Source organism: Dermacentor albipictus, chromosome 6 (assembly GCF_038994185.2).
Source record: "Dermacentor albipictus isolate Rhodes 1998 colony chromosome 6, USDA_Dalb.pri_finalv2, whole genome shotgun sequence".
NCBI classification, from domain to species: domain Eukaryota; kingdom Metazoa; phylum Arthropoda; class Arachnida; order Ixodida; family Ixodidae; genus Dermacentor; species Dermacentor albipictus.
In genome coordinates, this window is record NC_091826.1 from 137534308 (window position 1) to 137557334 (window position 23027).

The 23027-nt window shown below is 42.5% G+C and overlaps 1 protein-coding gene across 1 annotated transcript in view; it reads left to right on the forward strand.

The window, feature by feature from the left end:
• The window catches only part of LOC135902292 (chitinase-3-like protein 1), an 830286-nt gene that overhangs the window by 724637 nt on the left and 82622 nt on the right, over positions 1–23027 (forward strand). The window lies entirely within an intron of this gene.

Here is a 23027-nt window from a genome sequence, read left to right on the forward strand (position 1 = left end):
TTGAGAGGCTAGCTTGCATTTGCAAGGGCAAATGCTTGGGGAGAATGAAAATTACAGAAAGGTTTCCTCTTTTTCTTTGTCTTTTAACCTTGTACCTGAAGAAGTCTGAAAGAAAAACACAAAAATAGCTGTTAATGCAACGATCCAAACGAGGCAAATGCTCACAGGAAGTGGGAGCCTTGAAGTGATCAAATGTGGTCGAACAACGTGTGTCGCTAAACCCAATGTTTCGAGAAGCGGACTTGAGTTCGTCAGGACAACAAATGTTTTCCTTGGCAGCATTTTCATGCACTCTAAGCTCACAATCCCCCAGACTCAAGGAGAGAGCAAGCGAAGAAGAAGCTGGTGCGTGGCGTGATGTCAAAGTGTAAGACAAACACCGCTAGGGTGGAAAATTAACGGCGGAGGGACAAAGGGCAATACGTAGGAACAATTGCTGTTAGCGCCTTTCAAGAACTGGAAATTTAATTTTTATTCAATTTATAGCTTATGAAGTAGTCGGTAACTTTTGATGCCGAAAGTGGTCCCGCAGCGAAAGGCTCTAGGATGACCTGTAAAAATATGTTGCAGAGAAATTCAAAACTACTAAAATAAGCAACAGTTATAGCAAAAGGAAATATTGCCGCAGAAAAACGAGCAGTTTACATATTAAACAAATATAGATAAAGTAATAGTACTTAAAAACACAAAATAAATCCTAATCACAAAACGACAAACCTGGGTTTATCTCTGAACTTAACGTATAATTAAACCATGATATTGGTTAAGATGACTTTGAAAAAAGCCTTGTTGTCTAGACGGGTTGATGATTTGGACAACCGTTCCAAAAGAAATAAATTAATAATTAGAGGCATGCAAGAAGGCGCACAGGAGAACGATGTAGCACTGATGAAGTAAGTCGCTGAAGAAGTTTTTAGAGACATCCTGAAAGTGCAAGTAAGCTGCATTGAAAGAATTCACAGGCTCGGAAAGAAAACACCAGGTAGAAACCGACCAATCATCTTTCGGCGAGCGGACTTAAGTGAGCAAGTAAACATTTTAAGCAATTGTACCAAGCTTAAAGGCACAGAGATAAGCGTTACCCAAGATTACTCCAAACCTGTATTAAAAATTAGGAAGAAACTGTGGGGCTTGTGTGCCGAGGAAAGAGAAGAAGGTCGTAGGGCCAAACTTGTCTTTGATAAACTTAAAATCAATAATATATTGTATGGATTGGATGACGATCAAAAGGTACGGCACCAAATTTTGAAGGTAATTGAAACAGGCAACTGACGCCAACAAGGTAAATAGGATGGCTTTAAGATTAAAAACATAAATTCGTGGAGCATAATAAACAAAACCGATGCATTGGAAGTTGTGTTCTTGGAACATGCACCTGACGCTATTGTCATAGCGGAGACATGGTTACATAGCAATATCACAGACGCCGAAGTTGTGCCAATTGGTTACAAAGCATTAAGAAGGGATCGAGGAGGAAGAGGTGGAGGAGTAGTCATATTAGTTAAAGCAAAGCACATTGTGTACTACCTTCCAACAATTGGATAGTATCGAACCTGTATGAATTAAAACTAGACTTTCTGATTGAACAGTGTACATTGGAGTTGTATATAGGCTCTCAAATACTTCACGTGATGGAATGAACAGCCTAAGGGAATTTATGGAAATAAATTTTCTAGAAGGAGACAATATCATTCACCTGCGCGACTTAACTTACCGGGAAGTAGTTGGAGCTCAGACTCACCCGGGGAGGTAGATGTGGCTAGTTGCGAACAGTTTTTGGACTTCTCTTATAATTTAGAGCAAATTGTAGCGGAACACACCAGTCTTTGTGATACAACTTCATCTATTTTGGATCCTATTTTAGTGTCGCATGGGTTGGCAGGGCTTTTGACGGACTGCCATGTAGATGACGCCATATCAGACCACAAGATTCCAGTGGCTACTTTCAGTATGTCTCCATCCCCCTCACTGGGTAACCCAAAGAAAAGAGTTTCGAATTTTCAATACGCAGATTATGTGAATGTCTTAGAATATCTCGAAAGCGCCTTTGATGAATTTATCTACTTGTATCAATCGGATGTGAGCACTGATGATTTATGGAATTTCTCCTACAGTAGTAACTCAATGCATCGATAAATTTGTTCCTAAGGAGAATAAAAAATGCGGCAAAACAAATCCTTGGATGAACCGAAAAATCATTCAGGCAAAACGAAAAATTATGTGAGAACGGAAAACATGTTCTGAATATAGGTATACAGATCATGAAACTTCAATTCAAAAAATGAGGCAAGAATTGAAGCGGCTAACTAAGGAGGCGAAAGACCAATTTTACAATGTAACATTGTAGGTGTTCCTCGCAGAAGCATTGGCTAAGTTTTGGCGATATTTACGTCCGCCGAATAATCAGTGCTGTTCTAATCCCGAAATTAATGATGATGAAAAGGCTGAACAATTTAATATTTTCTTTCGTCGGTTTATACAAAGGATACTGATGCAGTGCTTAGCGTATGCGAATTGTCTGCCCGCCCTCCCATTTCGAATATTGAGATAACAAGGAAGGTGTTCTAAACCTTTTGCTCAATATAAACACTAAAATAATCCCTGGACCAGACAATATTCTTCATGAATTCTGAGTGAGATATGCTGAATGGGTGTCGAAGTTCCTTACAACGATATTTATTTCCTCAGTATTGAATGGCTCTTTTTCTACCGCATGCAAACTAGCGAGAATAGTACTTGTTCATAAAACCGAGAACACTTCAGACATTCAACTGAACAACGGATTAGCCTTTTTCTCTCCTAGTAACTTCGATTGACAGACCACCTTAGATAACCCAGCTCTTCGTGACCTTGTTACCTTTAACATAAATGCCGAAAGCATAGTGAACAAGGCCACAGCCCTTGAGATCGCTCTGTTTACTCACAGCCCTGATATTTATGTTATAACCGAGACTTGGCTTCACTGTGATATCACTTATGATTGCATCTTTCCTCCACCATACACTGTATTCAGGCGTGATAGGGGCTCACGAGGTGGTGGCGTAGCCATTTTACTAAAACCGAATATTTCCGCTATAGTTCTAAATTCACCAGAAAACCATGAAAGCCTTGCTCTGAAAATCACGTATCTTGGCTACATTTTCATCTTATGTGCACTCTATAGGCCCCCTAATTCAGATCTGGACTATCTGCATAAGCTGCAGGGTATTTTGTTCACCTACATAAATAAAAAATTGATACTTGCAGGGTATTTTATTCTGCCAACCATAAACTGGTCTAACGAAAACCTTGGATGTTCTGAACATGCTGACGCTATGATATATAGTCCCACAACCTTCAGCAAATTGTCACCGAACCAACTAGAATACATGGTTCTACTGAGTCAATCTTAGATTTAGTATTCACAAAACGTTCTTTTTGTGATTACACAGTATCTGTTCATCACGGGATATCTGATCACAAGTTAGTAGTCGTATCTTTATTTGTCGTCCACTGACGTATAGAAAAAGCAAAGCATAAGAACGTAAAAGATTATTCAAAAGCACTGGACCAATCCACCCTTGATTACTTGGAATTGGCTCATGAAAGCTTTGAGGGAACCAGTGTCACACAGTTACGGAACACGTTCAGAGAACACTGTAAATATTGTATCAATAACTTCATACCCGATAAGAAGAAGCGCCTAAAGAAAGCCAATCCCTGGATAAATCGGCACATTATTCACCTAAAACGAAGGCTTAAACGTCAGAAAAAAGCTAAGAACGCCAGCTCTAGTAAGTTAGCTATTTTAGCAGAAGAGCTTTCTTCTAGCCCTAAATCAGCAAAAAAACACTACAGAGAGCCTTCCGTAATTTATACGAAATGATCGCCACAAATTTTCGGATCACCTTCGAACTTCCCACAAGCAAATAAATCAAATCACTGTGCATAACAACGGGATCACGTGTCCTCAATCAATTTCTACGCATTTCAATGCTTACTTTCATTCTGTATTTTCTCAAGAAAGTGCCCATGAACATGTGTTTGACCTTGCACCTGAAGAATGAATCACTGTATCCTCCGAAGGCATTGTTGAATCCATACTCCGGTTAGATACCAAAAGTTCGCATGGTCCAAATGGCATACCAGCCGCCTTCTTACGCCGTTATGCTGAATCATTAGCTCCTTTCTTAACAAAAAATTTGTGTTTATTCTTATCGGCTTTTTCATTGCCCCCCGACTGGCTAACAGCCAGAGCTGTGCCCGTGCATAAAAAAGGGGACCGCGCGTGTTTAAGCAATTACCGTCCGATTTCTTTGACGAGTACCTGCTGCAAACTAATCGAACACATTATCGCTAACCACATACTTGAAATATTAAACTCTGAAGGATGCTTGTCTCCATTTCAACACGGCTTCAGGAAAGGTTTTTCAACTGTCACGCAGTTTGTTACTGCTATCCATAACTTTAGTTCCGTATTAGATAAACCTGGACAACTGAACATAATTTTTTAGGCTTCAGCAAAGCGTTTGATAAAGGTACCCATAATAAACTTCTTGAAAAACTGATATTAATAGGCGTGCCCTTGACCTTAGTAAACTGGATTGCTTCCTACCTATAAAATCGAACACAGTTTGTGGATATTGATGGCATCTCTTCCACGTTACTTCCAGTGACATCTGGCGTGCCCCAAGGAAGTGTGCTAGATCCACTGTTACTTTTGGTTTATATAAGCGACATTGTGTGCTCCATTGATAGAAATGTTAAAATTGGTTTATTTGCCGATGACTGCATGCTGTACACCCCAATAAGTTCTGTGGCTGACCAAATATTACTGAATGGTGCTTTCCGCGAAATTGTGGCCTGGTGTGAGAGATCAGGAATGGTCTTCAATTCTGATAATACTGTGCTTTTGCGCATGACAAGAAAGAAACGTCCTATCCACTATAGTTACTCTGCTTACGGCACTACTACCTCGGAAGTCGCAAAATACAAATATTTGGGCGTTTTAATAAATTCACAGCTTAAGTGGAGCGACCATGTTGATTACATCTGTTCGTCTGCGTTAAAAAAACTTCGATTTTTGAGACACAAGCTCAAAGGAGCACCCAGTCACGTTAAGCTATTCGCCTATAACTCTCTTATTCGGCCCAAACTTGAGTATGCGGCTATAGTATGGGACCCGTACACCAAAAAAGATATAGAAAAATAGAAAACGTGCAAAGACGGGCTGTGCGCTTCATTTACAATAAATTCAAGAGAACTGATTCCCCATCTGCTTTAATGGCATCCAACGAAATTAAACCTCTTCAAAAGGGGACCGCGCGTGTTTAAGCAATTACCGTCCGATTTCTTTGACGAGTACCTGCTGCAAACTAATCGAACACATTATCGCTAACCACATACTTGAAATATTAAACTCTGAAGGATGCTTGTCTCCATTTCAACACGGCTTCAGGAAAGGTTTTTCAACTGTCACGCAGTTTGTCACACACTTTGGAACGCACTCCCGGATCACATTGTTTCGTGCAGTGATCGCAAAATATTCCGCGAAAAACTAAACGATTTCGATAATGCCAACATAACCACATGAATACCACATCTATTTATTTATCGCCTTGTTGTTATTGTGTATATGTGCCGCCTTCTTCTTTTTTGAAATTTTCTTTTTATGTACCTATTACAACTAATGTGCACTTTATTATGCAACTTTCTTATGAAGCTGTTTTACTTTGATACACGCCCCCCCCTTATGTAATGCCTTCGGGCCCTTAAGGTTGAATAAATGAAATGAAATACAAGACGGAAAATTGCTCGATTAATGTTTCTTCATTCGCTCATCCAGGGAAAGTTTGGAATTTCTTCTTCACCTTATGTTACACCTCCAACTACACGAAAAACCCGTCACCAGCATACCCATGCCCTAACACCATATTTTGCGAAAACAAACTTGCTTAAATACTCATACTTTCTGCGCACAATAAACGATTGGAATGCACTGCCTGAACAGGTTGTCTCAAGTGACAGTTTTGAAAGAAATCTTAGCAAGGAATTTTGATGTGCAGATTGATGTGCAATGTATTTCCTTTGACTTGTTTCGCTCATTTGTGTCATGTGTCAAACTTTTTTCTATGTAGTAACTTTATGGCATTTGTATATATGCCTTGTTATCTGCCCTTCCTGCTTGGACCACATGAGGCCTGCAGTATTATGTAAATAAAATAAAAAAATAGCAATTACCGACCAATTTCCCTCACGAGTACATGCTCTGAGCTCCTGGTACACATCATATCCAAACACGTGTCACAATACCTTGAAATGTATAACTTGTCATTCCTTGTGCAGCATGGATTCCGTAAAGGACTATCTACGATCACACAATTAGTGGAATTTGTTCATGACACTTCACAAATGATAAATTCCCGTGGACAGTTGGACCTCATTTATTTGGATTTCGCCAAAGCATTCGATAATGTTTCCCACTCCAAATTTTTGTTCAAAATTAATAGTGTGCTCAGGAATCCTCGCCTGACAAAGCAGTACGTTCAAATAGACGCGCATAGGTCCAGTCTTTAACCGATGCTATCTGGAGTACCCCAGGGAAGTGTACTAGGACCTCTTCTATTTCTTATTTTATTAATTGACCTGCCACACCGCATTTCTTCTCCAATAAGACTATTCGCTGACAACTGTGTTGTTTATAATAATAGAATATCTTCCAGTGACCAAATTAAATTGCAATGCAGCCTTGAAAACATTATGAAATGGTGTTCTGACTGGCAAATGGTTATAAATCTAACTAAATTAGTAAGCATGTATATTACATGAAGAAAAATTCCTGCAAATTCCTTATGGTATACAAGGCAACAAGCTTTAAAAGCTAGACGAGCACAAATATTTGGGATTATTATTTAGAAGTGACTTAAGCTGGAATAGACATGTAGAGGAAGTAAGTAAGAAGGTGAATAATGCGCTTTGAAGCCTAACGCGAAATATACACAGAGTAACCTCTGAAGTTAAAACCTTGGCCTATAAAACACTGGTGAGATGAATCATTGAGTACGCGAAAATTGCCTGGGATCCTTACACAGAAAGAAACCGTAAGAAAGTGCAAAGGGTTCAGAGGTCAGCTTCTCGATTCAGCTTCAATAGGGTAGACTTCACTCCCCTTCAAAACTATGTCAGCTTGCAAATATTTCGAATTTAGAATTAAGGAGTAAGTATGATAGGCTGACGTTCCTGTTCCTTATGATCCATAATGAAATAAAAATTAATAGGACGAACTATTTTGAAATTTCTATTAATGAATCTTCTAGAGATCACCACAGTATGTATGTTCCCCGTCCTGTAACCCGTAATGACACATTTAAATGTAGCTTCTTTCCAAGAACTATAAAAAAATGGAACATGCTTCCCGATTTCGTACTTCAGTCTGCCTCTTAATAATTTTCCGAGTAATTTGCATGCCGCTATTTATTTCGTGAGCACAGTGCGTTAATAATCGGAGTTTGTGAATCATCTGATTATATGATTTTGTTATAATCTGTTTATGTTGTTCTTATTTTACATGCCTCAATGGATATTGATTGGTTTTTCTGCTTGCTTTATTACCATGTATATGCACTGCAATTATTTTTAACGCTGTATTCAGATGTATTGTACGTCCTGCCTGAATCAGATGTGTTGATATTGCTTGTTTTCTGTTTTTTTTCTCCACTCCTGCAATGGCCCTGAAGAATGGGCTGACAGTATCAATAAAGCAAAAAAAAAAACAAAGAACAAGCTGGTGCCTGGTGTGATGTCAAAGTGCAAGACAAACACAGCTAGGGTGGAAAATTAACGATGGAGGGACAAAGGGCGATTTAGAGTTATGCGTAGGAACAATTGCTGCTAGCGCCTTTCAAGAAGTGGAAATTCAATTTTTATTCAATATATAGCTTACGAAGTAGTCGGTAACTTATGACGCCGAAACTGGTCCCACCGCGACAGGCTCTAGGATGACCTGTAAGAATATGTTGCAAAGAAAATCAAAACTACTAAAAAAAGAAACAATTATAGCACAAGGAAATATTGCAGAGAAAACACGAGCAGTTGACATATTTAAGAAATATAGATAAAGTAATAGTACTTAAAAAAACACAAAATAACTTCTAAGCACAAAGCGACAAAGCTGGGTTTATCTCTCAAATTAACGCATGATTAAACCACGCAATTAGTCACAAATAAATTGTGAAGCTGACTTTGATATGACGACAGAGAAACAGCATATTTTCTAGCGTAATATAGGGAACTCCGCAAATGAATTGAAACACTACCGACTCTTTGGGTACCATACTAATTAGGGGCCGTTGTAAGTAAAAAAAAATGTTCTGCTGAAAAAACGTTCAACATTTCAGTTAGAAATTTCTTCCATAAGAACAAAACTTGACAAAGTTATATTTAGTTGATCGATATGCAAATATATGAAGATTTAATTTATCTAGGTTAGCAATACAGAGTATGATGAGCCTAAGGTACGATAAGTAACATGAGATTCGCGATTACTTTTGTTAGGAATGCGGATGGCTTGATTTCGTACGTGTTGCAAGAAATTAAAGGATGTAAATAACATCTACCCTTGAGTCGCATTCTAATTCCCTAAAATGTTTTGTAGTTCTTCGATGTGCAAGTTAAATTTTAAGCTTGAATAAAGCTCGGCACCAAGGAACGAACACTGGTTGGAGAGATAAATAGTGCGGTGTTAATAAAAGTGGATAATTTGCGTGTCCACTATGTATCCAAAATAAACGTAGAGAACTCAGTTTTCAAAAGATTTATGAGAAGTTTCTCTGTAGCGCTCCATGCTGTTACATTTAGGACACCAAAATTATGGTCGTGTTTAGGCCCAGGAGAAAAGAGGACCGCGTATAGGATGCATTCCGTTGTTATTGTTGTAGTAAAAATTAACAGCGAACACATATTGGAGCCTTGTGAGACCCCGATGTTAGCTGCCATTTTGTTGGAATGAATGCCCGAGATGGATTCTAGTGGCTTGCGATTAGATGACTAACATTTCGAAAGGTTAGAAGTGGTTCATTCAATGCCTGGAGAACTGAAGATCTAAAACCGGAAACAGAAAAGGATTTTCGAACATAAGTGGACGCTTCCAAAGCAGTGCGCCTAGATTTCTAAGCAAGCAGGAACTTTTGAAACTGGAGAGTGGTGGATTGGGAAGAAAGGAACCGCATCAAAGAACCGGATATTTATCAATCTGTGTTCGCTAACAGGTTAAATGGAAACTCAAACGAGAGAGAGATAGAAGGGAAGGCAGGGAGGTAAAGCAAACTGAGTCCAGCTTGCTACACTACTCGTGGGGAGGGAAATGGTGGAATGAAAGAGAGAGAGAAAGCCTGAGTCTGTACCGCACTTTCACATGCACTAAGTTGGGTGTAGGATGTCTATAGTCGGGTGCTCAACTCTGTTGCCTTCAGGTAGTGAAGAAGCGCTCGAACTGCTTTCTGGGCTAATGAACTCTGAGGCCAGACTCTCAAGATCTTTGCTTCTGTAAATGGCCTGTCATTCACTCAATTCAAGGCACACAGGAGTCTGACGGTTACCAAAGCGAGAACAGTGGTAAAGAAGATGACTGATGGTCTCTTCACGCTTGCACTTAGCGCACATTGGTGAGTCCGCCATTCCAATACGACTGCTGCAAGAGGTGGTGAATGCTACTCCTACCCCCAGCCGACACAGCAGTGTTGCGTCACGTCGTTAAATGTTTGCTGGTCATTTAAGTTTAAGTAATGGATCGAAGCTCTTTAAACGGCACTTATTGTTCTGTGCTGTATGCCAGTAACTCAACGTGATGGTGCGAGCGAGATGGCGAAGCTCACTTGAAGCGCATACTCTCGATAAAGGTATAAGCAGCGTCGGCGAGCCATCCTGGGCACGTTGGGCAGCGTCATCGGCGAGGTGATTACCAACGATGCCACAATGTCGCGGCAGCCATGAAAGATGATACCATGTCCTCGCTCAGAAGCGCAATGGGAAGTTTCGTTGATGTCAGACCCCAGCTGTTCCTAATTGCCACGTCGTAAACCTCGACAGCTCGGGAGGGCTGTTATCGAATCACAAACTACTGCCCATTTGCTGGGCGTTTCTTTTTCAACGTATTCGACGGCAACGCGAAGAGCAGCCAGTTCGGAGCCTGTAGATGTCGTTACGTGTGAAGTCTTATACTTGATGGGGACCAATTGAGATGGTAAAACGATGGCGCCCGTCGAATTTTCCGAGACGGAACCATCCGTGCAAACATGGATTCGGTTAGCGCATGAACAATGCAAAAGTTTCAATGTGATCTGCTTGAGAGCCGCGGTGGTCAGGCTATCGTTCTTCAATACTCCTGGAACAGCAAGGTACACAGGAGGCTTTTTCAAGCACCACTGCGGGGATGGCGTTCTTGTTGCGGGTGAGTGCCTCAATGACAAAGAGTGCCGGTTGGCCGCAACTGATCTGGAGAACGCTGCCTTGGGTTTTTTCTCAGGCAAGCGAGCGAGATGGTGGTCAGGAATACTGGGTGTATGGTTAACATGCACCAAGCATGCGGCGATAGCTATATAGCTCATTATAGGTGGTCTCTCGCTGTGGCAATTGTTGCTACGGCTGAAGCACTTCGAGGTAGACCCAGACATGTTCGAAGGGCTTGTCCTTGAATGCTCGGTAGGACATGAATGTTAGTTTTGTTAGCATTGGACAGCACTGGTGGGCTATATCACAGGTATCCTACGAAAAGCATCCTGTATAGTTGAAGCATAGATGCCACAGATGTGCCCCACGTTTTACCGGCAAGAAACCTTAGTAGATGGGCGATAGAAGTAAGCCTCTTCAAGTATGAGATGTGGGGGCTCCATGAACGGTCTCTGTCGATAATAACGCCTAGGAATCGGTGAGATTTCGCGTATGAAATTATTTGGTGGTCAATAGAAATGCGGCACCAGGTCATGGACTTGTCGGTAAAAGCGACTAAGGCGCACTTCGCGGTCGAAATGCTGATGCCTTGAGCACGAAGGTACGACGATGCTAGGGTAACTGCTTTTCGGAGCCGTGCACGCACCTGGAGACGCGTAACTGCCGAAGCCCATATGCATATGTCGTCAGCATATATGGAAAGGTTTGATGTATAAACATCGACAAGTCTGAGTATTGCAAGGTTGCACAAAGTGGGACTAAGAACACCCTGCAGGACGCCACGTCAAGCAGTTCGGCCATTTGCATTGTGCACGAAAAAGGATCGTTTGAAAAGATAGCTCCGAATCTACCGAAACATTCGTCAACCAATTCCACTATTTTCCTGGGCGTCTAGGATGGCTTCATGCGTTACATTATCATAGGCGGGTCGCGTTAAACCTTGCCGGCCGTACAAGAAAGTTGTATCCATCCATCCATCCATCCATCCATCCATCCATTATCATAGGCGCTTTTCACATCGACAAGAAGTGCGATCGATATACTCTTGCGGTGTTTTTCTTGTGGTACAGACGTCACGAGGTCGATGACGCTGTCAATAAAGGAACGGCCTCTTTTAAACCCAGCCTCGAGGTATACGTCGTGGCGCTCAAGATGCCCCTCTAGGCGTGTGAGAAACATTGTTTCCGTGACCTTCCCAACACAGCTGGACAGCGTAATGGGTCGTTAGGACGCTAGGTCAAGTAGGGACTTTCCAGGTTCAGGAGTGGCATCAAGTGGCTGGACTTACATCGCTCAGGAACGACGCCATCATTCCATGACCGGCTGTGACAATCCAGAAGTCTACCTCGGCTATCTTCCCCTTGGTGGCATAAACCAGCGTAGGTGATGCCGTTTGGTCCTGGCGACGATGAGCTGCTTCATGTAGCCAGAGAAGCGTCCAATTCCTCAAGTGAGAAGGACACATTCAATTCTGGGAAGCGTGTCGCAGGAGCCTCACCCAGGATTTCGCTATTGATAGGGACCACACTGCCCGCAATCCACAAAGAAATCTCCGGCTATATCAACCTGCCAGCGGCCTTACGGAGGGCTAGGGCTGAGAATGGGTGTCGTTCCTGTGGAGACGAGCCAAGGCCACGCACCGTCCTCCATGTGATAGACAGCGGCCTGCGGAGGTCAAGTGATTCGCAGAACTTTTTCCACCGTTGTTCCTCGAGCCTGTCCATACGACGTTCGATTTTATTCAGTATAGGTCGAGCAACTCTAAGGTCTTGATTTGACTTCGTGCGCCTGTACCGCCTCTCGGCCCTTCTGCAAATCAATAAATTTATCAATCAATCAAGCAATGAATTTTATTTAGAAGAAACAATAGGAACTGGAGGGACACCCGGGCAAAAAGCTGTCGCAGCAGCTTTACGGAGGCCCACAGTCTCTAACATGGCAGTAGCACTCACATGATATATACACTGAAGCAGGCACGTACCCAGGGGGGGGGGGCCGGGGGGGCCCGGGCCCCCCCCGAAATCAAGTGGCATACCCCCCCCCCCTCCCCACCCACGCCACCACTCCTCACACATTCCTAAAGCGCCGCCAGATTAATGTTGAGACTTGGCAGCTGTTCATCGGTCAGCCTTATGCTGCCTTTTTCACTCCTTTTAGATGGCGGTAGTTATCGGCATCTCTTGTAATGTGAAGGACAGTTTTCTCATAGATTCCGCTACCGCACGATTAACTCGAGATGCGTTCAGTTGTCACCATCTATTCAACCGTCACGCGCATAGCTGTTGCTTTTGTTAGTTCAACCTTCTTTGTTGAGGCTGATCCTGGGACCAGGAGAGGGATGCGGCTGTTACTCAGCTGGTCTGTACTCTCATGGAACGAGTTGCGGCCGGAGAAAACACCAATTGCGTTTAACTTTTCCCTTTGCTTCATTATTTCCATGAGTTACGGCTCGCCGCGACGCTGGCAGATGCCCGGAACCATATACACGTGATATGGGTTAGATAAGGTGGGACATGAAATGCTGTGAAAGAGCGTCCATCATGAAACCCTGCAATAACCCTTAAACCCATAAGCAAGATGACTGTCGCCAGTTACCTCGTCTGTTTTCCCTAATTGTATAGCACTTTTTGTGCAAAATTGGAAACGGGAAACAAAAATCGCAAGGAGTGGTGAAACTAAGTGATCTACTTTGGGAGAGAGCCAACGCAACAACCAAACTGCAAGCAAAAGCGAATAATAAAAATGTTGACCGTTATTTATGAGAATATATATGGATCAACATCTTTTTATTTAAGAAGGAAGTAGAGAAAACGCCGCCGGCAGTGGAGAATAATCACTTGCTTTGAATGACGCTTCTACAGTTATCGGTCGAACCGCCTCACGTAGCCACTTCTCTGCTGTGCTTATGTGGGTGTTTTTCTAACCTTTCTCGGTGAGCGCAGTACGTCTAGAATCGCTGAGTCCTGCGCTCTACGCGGTTGTATGGGACTGGCGGCCGCGCAGCGTTGCGCAATTCGCGGAACTGTCAAAACTGATCCACAAGGCGAAAATAACTGATATTCGAAACACTAACATGTGAAAGACTGAAGAAGCCGTAAAACAATGAACGCAGCCTGAAATCAGTAAAAAAGAAACCTAGCATAGGACAAACCATGATGTATGCACTAAAAGATAAGAGGGATAATATCATAAGCAATCTCGAAGATACAGTAAAAGCAGCGGAAAAATCCTAAGCTGACCTGTATACAGTACCCAGAGGAGTAACGATACCTCACTTAGAAACAGTAATGAACAGGATACAGAAACTCTCCTATAACTATCGATGCGGTCAGAAGGGCGCTGCAAGACATGAAACGATGAAGAGCGGGAGGAGAAGGTGGAATAACAGTCCATTTATTCGAAGATGGAGGAGACCTAATGCTTGGAAAACTGGTGGCTCTCTATACGAAGTGTATATCGACTGCAAGGGTCCCAGAAAACTGGAAGAATGCAGACATTATACTAATCCACAATAAAGGAGACGTTAAAGAATTGAAAAATTATAGGACCATTAGCTTGCTCCCAGTATTATATAAGATATTTACCAAAATAATCTCCAATAGAATAAGGGCAACACTGGATTTTGTCAACCAAGGGAACAGGCTGGCTTCAGGAAGAGATACCTTACAATGGATCACATCCATGTCATCAATCAGGTTATCGCGAAATCTGCAGAGTACAATAAGCCTCTCTATGTGGCTTATATAGATTATGAAAATGCATTTGATTCAGTAGAGATACCTGCAGTCTAGAGGCACTATACGTAATCAAGGACTACAGAACGCTTACGTAAAAAGCTTGAAAAATATTGCTACATGCGTGTGGTATTTGTTTGTTTGAACGAGGTGCGTGGGCGCCATCACTCGAGAAAAGAGGAGGAAGAACGAACTGGGCTCGCGCTGTGAATCTAACCGGTCAGCGCTGCAACCGTTGTTGTAAATATAATCTGTAAATAGTTTCTCGTCTTACTGGCTCGTCCTTCGCGTAAGAATATATACAGAGGTTCTACAGCTACCTTAATTCTACACAAGAAAAGCAGGGAGATAAATATAGGGAAATGGGTCAGACAGGGAGACACAATTTCTCCAAAGCTATTCACTGCGTGCTTAGAAGATTTCAAGCTATTAAAGTGGGAAGGCTTAGGAGTAAAGATCGACGGCAAATATCTCAGCAACCTTCGGTTTGCCGATGACATTGTTTTATTCAACAACAATGCGGACGAATTACAACAAATGATTGGAGACCTTAACAGAGAGAGTGTAAGAGTGGGGTTGAATATTAATATGCAGAAGATGACGATAATGATAAATAGCCGGGCAAAGGAACAAGAGATCAGGATCGCCAGTCGGCCACTAGAGACTGTGAATGAGTACGTTTACCTAGGTCAATTAATCACAGGGAACCCTGATCATGAGAAGGAAGTTCACAGAAGAATAAAAATAGGTTGGATCGCATACGGCAGACATTGCCAGCTCCTGACTGGAAGCTTACCATTATTATTGAAAAGTAAGGTGTGCAATCAGTGCATTTTGCCAGTGCTGACATATGGGGCAGAGACTTCAGAATGAGTTAAGGACCGCGCAAAGAGCGATCGAACGAAGATTTCTAGGCATAACGTTAAGAGAGAGAAAGAGAGCGGTTTGGATCAGAGAGCGAACGGGTATAGACGATATTCTAATTGACATCAAGAGGAAAAAATGTAGCTGGGCAGGTCATGTAATGCGCCGGTTAGATAACCGTTGGACCATTAGGCAGGACAGGCGTAAATGGCTATCGCAGGGAGAGGCCTTCGTCCTGCAGTGGACATAAAACATGATGATGATGATGATGATGGAGGTGGTGGCCCCCCCCCCCGAAAAAATATCCTGGGTACGTGCCTGCACTGAAGCCTTTATACACAACAAACATTACGCATTGTACGTATGTACAAAAATGACATTTTACACTTCAATGTAAGATACTAAAGTAGCCACGCAAAGTATTTTTACTTAGCGTAGCTGTGTGCTTATATTTGTTTAGTACAGTCGGTATATTATGTGTTAAGGGCAGTAGGCTGTAATTGTTTCGAAACCATGGTACCTTGCACACCTCAGGGTTTCGTGTAGTATGTTTCGTGTGAGTGCAGAGTTCCAGATGATCAAGGGATGTAAAATAATCCTTAACATATTCGGATGAGAAGTAAATTGTTTCTAGTAATCTGTGTTCATATAATTTATCTACGCGGTTTAGTCTGTATTTGAGAAATATATTATCTGTTCGTGAAAGCCGATTAACGTTCTCTATATACCGAACCATTTTCTTTTGAAGTATTACCAGCTTTTGCAAGTTAGATTTAGATGTTGTAGCCCAGACAAGGTAAGAGTAAGTTATATACGATAAGAAGAGACCATAGTTTATTTGAAGTTTTGCTCTCGTAGGTATAAATGTGCGGCAGCATGCCATAGCACCGGTAACCGCAGAGAGTTTGCCGCAGAGATGTTTTATATGGGCATCCCAACGTAAATTAGAAGAAAAGTATACTGCAGGAATTTTAAATTCTTCAACCAGTTCAATGCGTTGGCTCTGAAAAAAATAGCATTATTAATGTTAGGTGGTTTATTTTTTGCGCGAAATCTTAGAACTTTTGTTTTCATTGAATTTACTTTAAATTTATTTTTCTGTGTCCAATCGGACAAACTTGCTATAATTTTATTACATTTTCGCACAAGTTCATTCGCATCAGAACCTGAGACACACAATGTGCAATCATCCGAATACATAATGAATTGAACCTCGCTGTTTATAGTTACGATATCATTTATAAAAATGTTAAATAAAATTGGCCCAAGAATACTTTCTTGAGGCACACCACATACAATACTTAGGAGGGACGAGTTAGGTTTATTAATGAAAACGTGCTGACGTCGATGTTTCATATATGATTTGAGTAATTCTAGCGGTTTCCCACGAATTCCATACAAACAAAGTTTCCGAATAAGGATCTCGTGACTGAGGCTGTCAAAAGCTTTACTAAAGTCTACAAAATTCCCACTGCGTAGTAGTTATTTTCAAAGTTCAGCAAAACGTATTCTTTCAGCGTAAGAGGAGCCATTTCTGTGCATCTGGTTTTCCGAAATCCATATTGTGAATCAGTAAGCACACTCTTCCTATTGAAAATTCTGTGATTCGAGCAAAAATAAGCTTTTCCATTCCTGTTGAAAAAATTGGGAGCACCGATATCGTCGATAGTTAGACGCAGTATTTCGATCACCACCTTTATAAATAACCGAAACTTTGGCGTGTTTCATTGCAGCTGGACAAACTGCAGTCTCTAAAATGAAGTTGTAAATGTGCACAAGCGGAAGTACAATAAATTGAAAAACATGTTTTATAGGTTCAACCTGCACATTATTTACATCTAAAGCTTTACTGTTTTTCAGCCCCATGTACACACTGTATACTTCACATTCATCAGTAGGCGCAAAGAATGCGCTTTCGCGAAGGCATCGCTATGACAAGCCACCCCTGTGCTATCATTGCCTTCAACAATAGCGCTTTGTGCAGTTACGAAGTGGTGGTTAAAGTAATCGGAAAGCGCTGTGCCTGTTATCTCACGTGAGCCCAGCTTCATCGATGTCAGGTGCGTATCGTCCTTGCGGCGACCTAGAACAAGATTAATCGTTTGCCATGCAATCTGTGGGCGTTGTCTAGAAACATTTGCAAATAAGTCCTCATAGTACGCCACCTTCGCCTTTCTTAGTTCAGAATTTAGCCTGTCTCTAAATTTTTTGACTGTTTGTAATGCTAATTCACAGCGCGTGCGCAAGAAGGAATGATAGAGATTGTATTTTGTTTTGATCATTTTTGCAAGCTCATGAGTAACCCAAGGCTTTCTAACTTTTTTGGAATATTTAGGTGTCCTCGTTGGAAAATTGCTGGCGTACATATGCGTAAACGTTAGAATAAATTCATTATATGCCTCATTTGCATCTCTTTTGTTCAAAACATCTAACCAATCGTGATTCATAACGTCACTCTTGAACTGCTCTAAAACTGCTTGTGTCATACGCTGATAAGTGAATTATTGACAGGTATCAGCTAATCTCTTAGAGCCATCGGTGCAGATTAAAAATAAAGGGAGTGGTCGCTTATGTCAGACGCCAATGTGCCTGTGCTGCATACAGTAGTAGAAATATCAACGATGAGTAAGTCAAGTAAAAAAGATGTATCACTTGTAATGCGTGTTGGTGTGGTGATTGTATTTACAAAACCTGCAGACTGGAGGCACGTGTTCAGTTGGAAGGATGAGTTACACTGTTTAAGTACATCTATATTAAGATCGCCGCCACACACAAGCTTCAAATTGTTCATGCTTACATAATCTAGGAATGGTTCGAAAAAATCTGCAAAAGTGACAACATTGCCGCTCGGTGGGCGATACACCAGAGATATTATCCTGTTTTTACTCTTTACAGTGAGTATTTCGTAGTCATCTGTTACTGTCGCATAGTCTGGTACTAAATCATATTTTGCATAGCTTTCAACAAAAAGTGCAACACCCCCGCCTTTTTTGCTGGGCCGAATAATAAAAAAGCGCTGATAACCTTGTAAAGTCAGCATAGCACAGTTACTGTAGTACCATGTTTCCGATATCACGGTCACATTAAACTTAAAAGTAAATTGCGCCCAAAAATGGATGATATCGTCACTCTTGTTGCATGCTGAGCGCGCATTAAGATGCAAAACAGCCGTGGCCGATGCATCCTGCTTGGCGATGAGATGTTGGAGAGCCAGCTCTTGATAAGCCATTTTGACGATGGTGAGCAGCCAAAGTTGCGGGGTGCACAAATTCGCGCTGCTCCCTCACTTGACACCTGCGCCTGCCCCGACGTTACCTTCTCGACGTCACTCTCGTTTCTTATGTAGAGAACGGGCGTATCTTCTGCTTGTCTTGCAAAAATTTTGCCGTTCAACGACCACACCGATTTCCATTGATGCGCGCGTTTTCTTTTCACGGCCATCGCGAGCAGCTTCTTCAGGGCAGGGCAAAGGTGTTCATTGACATACACCGAAGAAGAGCCTTCCAACCCAAGATCTGTATTTGTGAGACGCATTTTTCTAGCTTTGTGGAAAACACTATCCCGCTTAGCATGACTCTTGAACTGGACTATTATGTTTGTCCGATCACTACTGCGTGTAGGTACAGGATGGCACATTTCAATGTCCGATACAGCGATTTGTTCATTGATCGTAGAGCCAAGTTTGGAAAGTAGGTCGCTTAAGCACTCATTCTCGGTCTTCACTACACCCTGAATCTCTAGGCTGGTCTTACGAGAGTATTGCTCAGTTTGCACAAGTTTTGAATAGTGCTTTCTAAAAACATTCTTTGCAGTACGTTCCATCAGTTTTGTTTTCAGTTCATCAATTGCGTGAAACGCAAAATCCAGACTTTTTGCCATGTTATTCTGTTCATTTTCGAGCTCGCGGTTTTCTGTTCACAGATCTCTTTCTAAACCTTCACGAAACAATTTCAGTTCATGCCGCATCTCGTCTCTTACTTTAGCAAAATCAGACTTTAGTTCATCCTTAATCTTGGCCAGTTCTTTCGACATAGTTTGGCAGTCGTACTTAGGAATAACAGGCAAGAAAAATAGAAATTCAACAAGTAGCCCCAACAAACGTCACGATACTTGGCAGCAGCAACGAAAAAAGCACGAATATATGCAAATCAAGCAGCTTTGCCCTAACCTGCAGGATAAGCAGAACGATGCTTAGTGTCGTGCACTGTACTTTCGTCATTACTGCCAAGTGAAGGCTCCGGTGCTTGAGTGGTTTCGAAGTCGTTCGAAGTCGCTCAAGTTCCACGTCGAAATTCACACGTTCATTAGCGGATGTAAAATTGTACTTAGACGATTCCAGTACACTTGTAATAAGTTCTCACTGGTGCAGATAAATCCTTCTTTGCATGCCTCTTCCACCTTTGTCTTCTATGTTGACCACCTTACTTGTCGGGAAGTAGAAAAGGAGGAGCTTGCAAATCTAGAGACTCTTAAGAAGGTAGGAATATGGCTACTGCCATGAGTCTCGATCTCAGAGGACGATCGAACACTTTGACCAAGACGCCGTGACACCAACGTCAAATCTAAGCAACTGCTATAGGTCGAACCACGCAAGTACATTCGACTGCCATCGTTCATAACGCTGAGTTTGTGGTCGGAAGCAAATTCCACAAGTTTCCGGTTCCTGGAGTCTATTCTGGAGCTTCCTCAAACCAACCAAGTGATGAGCAATCAAGTCTCCTGTGATAATCCAAGGTCCAGAAGTCGCCGTCAGGATGTCCGCAGTCGGTAGCCGTCGAACGGACTATATAGGAAGATGTAGGCGCCGATAAGAGTGAAGGCTACTTTTCTTTGTAATGCGGAGACACACGTATTGGTTTCCATCATTAGGAAGCACCGAGTGGGGAATGCAAGTTAGTTCTGTACGGATGTAAACAATTGCATTGCTGGATTACCCGCACGTCGATGCCATAAAGGATTGGTATCTAGAGAGTCTTAGCACTTTTGACACCTTCGGCTAACATGTTACCACTATAGGAAATCGGTTCGTAAAAACGTATTGGCGGAAATATGAAATCCGTAATTTAAGTCCTTGGGCGTTCCACTGGAAACTCCTCGCATTACGCGCTTCATCAAGGAGTAAAGGCAGATGAAGAGCCATTGTGATTACGCAAGGTTTGCAAGCACTGGGCTCAGGGGATCAAACACTTTCACTGCGCTTTGAGCTGTTGGCGCATTCCAGTTGCCCACAAGCGTGCGAATCACATTTACCAACATGCTCTGTCAGCTCATCTTGGTGAGGGGTGGAGCATTGTGGTGCCACTCCTTGTTGGGTTTTTCCACAGGGCTTATCTTTGGCAGTGGCGGCCATGCTTCATCAACGGTATTGTTTTCAACTTCTCGATTATCAATACGCGGTTTAGACACATTCTGCACGGGGGTGGGAGCGGATTCAACAGCAAGAGGCTTTGCGGCACGCATATGCTGTGTGCGGAGAGCAGAATTCATTGATGAGCGTCTGCGACTAGAACGATTTCACCTGACGTCAGCAGCTGCTTCACGATGAGTCGACCGGTCCCGCATCATTTTCTTCAAGACGGAGAGTTCTCTCTTAGCTCTTGGACATTCCTTTGATAAGGAGTCGTGGGGCCCTTGACAGTTTGGACACTTATAAGTTTTAGCCTGGCAGTTGTCTGCAGAGCGCTGTGCTACACAGCGGGATCATATTGTAGACTTTCCACAGACGGTACTCACGTGACCGAATTTCTGGCAGTTTCTGCACTGAAGCGGCTTGGGAACAAAGGGCCGGACAGCATGTCGGAAATGACCCACCTTCACATACGACGGAAGACAGTCACCTTTAAAGACAACTTTTGTGCATCTGGAATTTCCGAGACGGACCACCTGCAGTATGTGGGGCCCATGATTGGCAGGCTTTATCAAAAGTGGTAAATCCTCACCTGAGATGGCCGCATCAATGTCATATATAAGACGCTTGTAGTAGCCTCTTTTCCCGTCGGGATGATGGTACGAATGTTCATGCCACCGAGGACAGTGACAGCTGACAGAGAATCTAATGCCGATGTTTGAGCGACGTCTACCGCAACAACATTCGTCCGAGGGTTGACTCGGACGTCCTGAATGCCATTTGGCAACAGTCTCTCGAGTTCAACCAATGCAACTTGCCTGTTGAGGAACCTGATGTTGTCGGAGCGTGGCACAGGTAAGAAAAGGATGCTGTACTTCGGCGAACTCTGCGCAGTCTCATAACAGATGTGTACACAGACGCCGCCAGCGTCCGCCGCTTTGCTTTCTTATTCAGGACAGTCACATAGTCGTCGTCGCAGCTGTCGTCGCTCTCGCTCGAGTCTATCAGGGTAGGCTCGGTGTCGCTCGAGAAGCAGTTCCGCTTTCTTGAGGCTTCCGACGCGGGCGCCGCTAAACAGGTGGAAGTGCGGGTGGCTCCATTTCCATTCCCGTCGAGCAGGAAACAGTGTTCCCCGAAAGAAAGCGAGAATTACCAGAAAGTACTGGTGATGGAGAACAAACACTCAGCAGTAGGAACACTTTGTCGTCTTCCAGTCCACTGGCACGAGAGGATGCATACACATACTGTGGAGAGATAAAATAAGATAAAGACATTGACATTATACAAAATAACAAAAAGTAAGGAGATTTAAACTAGTTGCGGTTGTAAATTAGTGCAGGGCCCCTTCTGAGAAGTGCAAAGCAGTCTGCATGTAAATAAAACAAAATGAATAAATTTGTGCTAGGGTTATGAACAGCCATGACCTAACCATGTTTAAAACCACAAGAAATAATAATAAATATATATCAATAAAAATTTAGGGAATACTAATTATATATGTGTGATTGTATAAGAAATATGTTCAAGAGCTCGTTTCGAAGCATTTATACCTTTTAATTGGGATGAGATGCGACAATATTTTCTGTCTATGAGCAATAGTTTGACTGTAGAATATCAAGTTCTTTCATTGTAATTGTGATCTGGCAGGGTAAAATGTGGTTTCACTGCATTTTCTTCATCGTATCAGCATGATGCCCGTTTCATTTAACATTCATTGGCTACCGTGTTTCGCTGATGTATTATTTGTGGCACAGTGAATATTCAAGCGTGTAAATAGCGTGTAATGTTATAAAGTAAATAACGCATGCAAACAAAGTTCAAATGGGACACATTGACATACGTCATGCGGAACTGGCTCTTCTGTAATTTTGCGAGTGTAAACATTCATACCAACAATTATTTCATCCAGTTCTTACATTTTTGTTGTCTGCGCGCTACCTTCAACGTTCATTTTTCAAAGCAGAAAGCTTCACAGCGCTTCTCAACGCGCGTAAAACGTGACCTCCTACAGTTTAAAAATTAGAAACGGAAGTCCTGGTCATGTTCTATTTTATGGATACAACAATAAATCGGATTTCAAAGCGGAGTGAGGCACCTTGTTTTGTGATTGCATTATAATTAGGGCCTGCATGAGTAAAGTAAAAGATTGGTTGATTCCTCCTTCATAAGAATTGCCATTAACGAAAAAAAGAAAGAAACGTGTCTTGATGGAAGTATATTCAAGTATATTTCGACGTCAAGAAATAGAAGGCTATAAATTTACACATGTCTATTGCTATTGCACCGGCACGCCCGCATTTGATGGGGTTGCCCCCAATGCGAAAGGCACAGTTCGTGGTGTCGACCCGGTACGCGCGGTAGCTTTGTACTTCCCGCTGCCGTGCCTTTCGATGCTCCAACGCGGTCAGTTGCATGGTATTCACCCGTCGACGTCACTGCCTTGCTGCTGCGCTTAACAGAGCAGCACTGTTATTTGGCGTCATTGTAAGCGAAGCAACAAGCGGCAACCAGGCGACAGAGGCTAAGTCGACCCGGAGCAGAATCCATATTTTTGCGAAACGGTGTCGTTACCGCAAACCATTGTAGCCATCAGAATGGATAGCGCTGGCGTCCCCTTTGAAATTAGGCGATGGGCTGTGCCACCAAGGGCTTGTTCT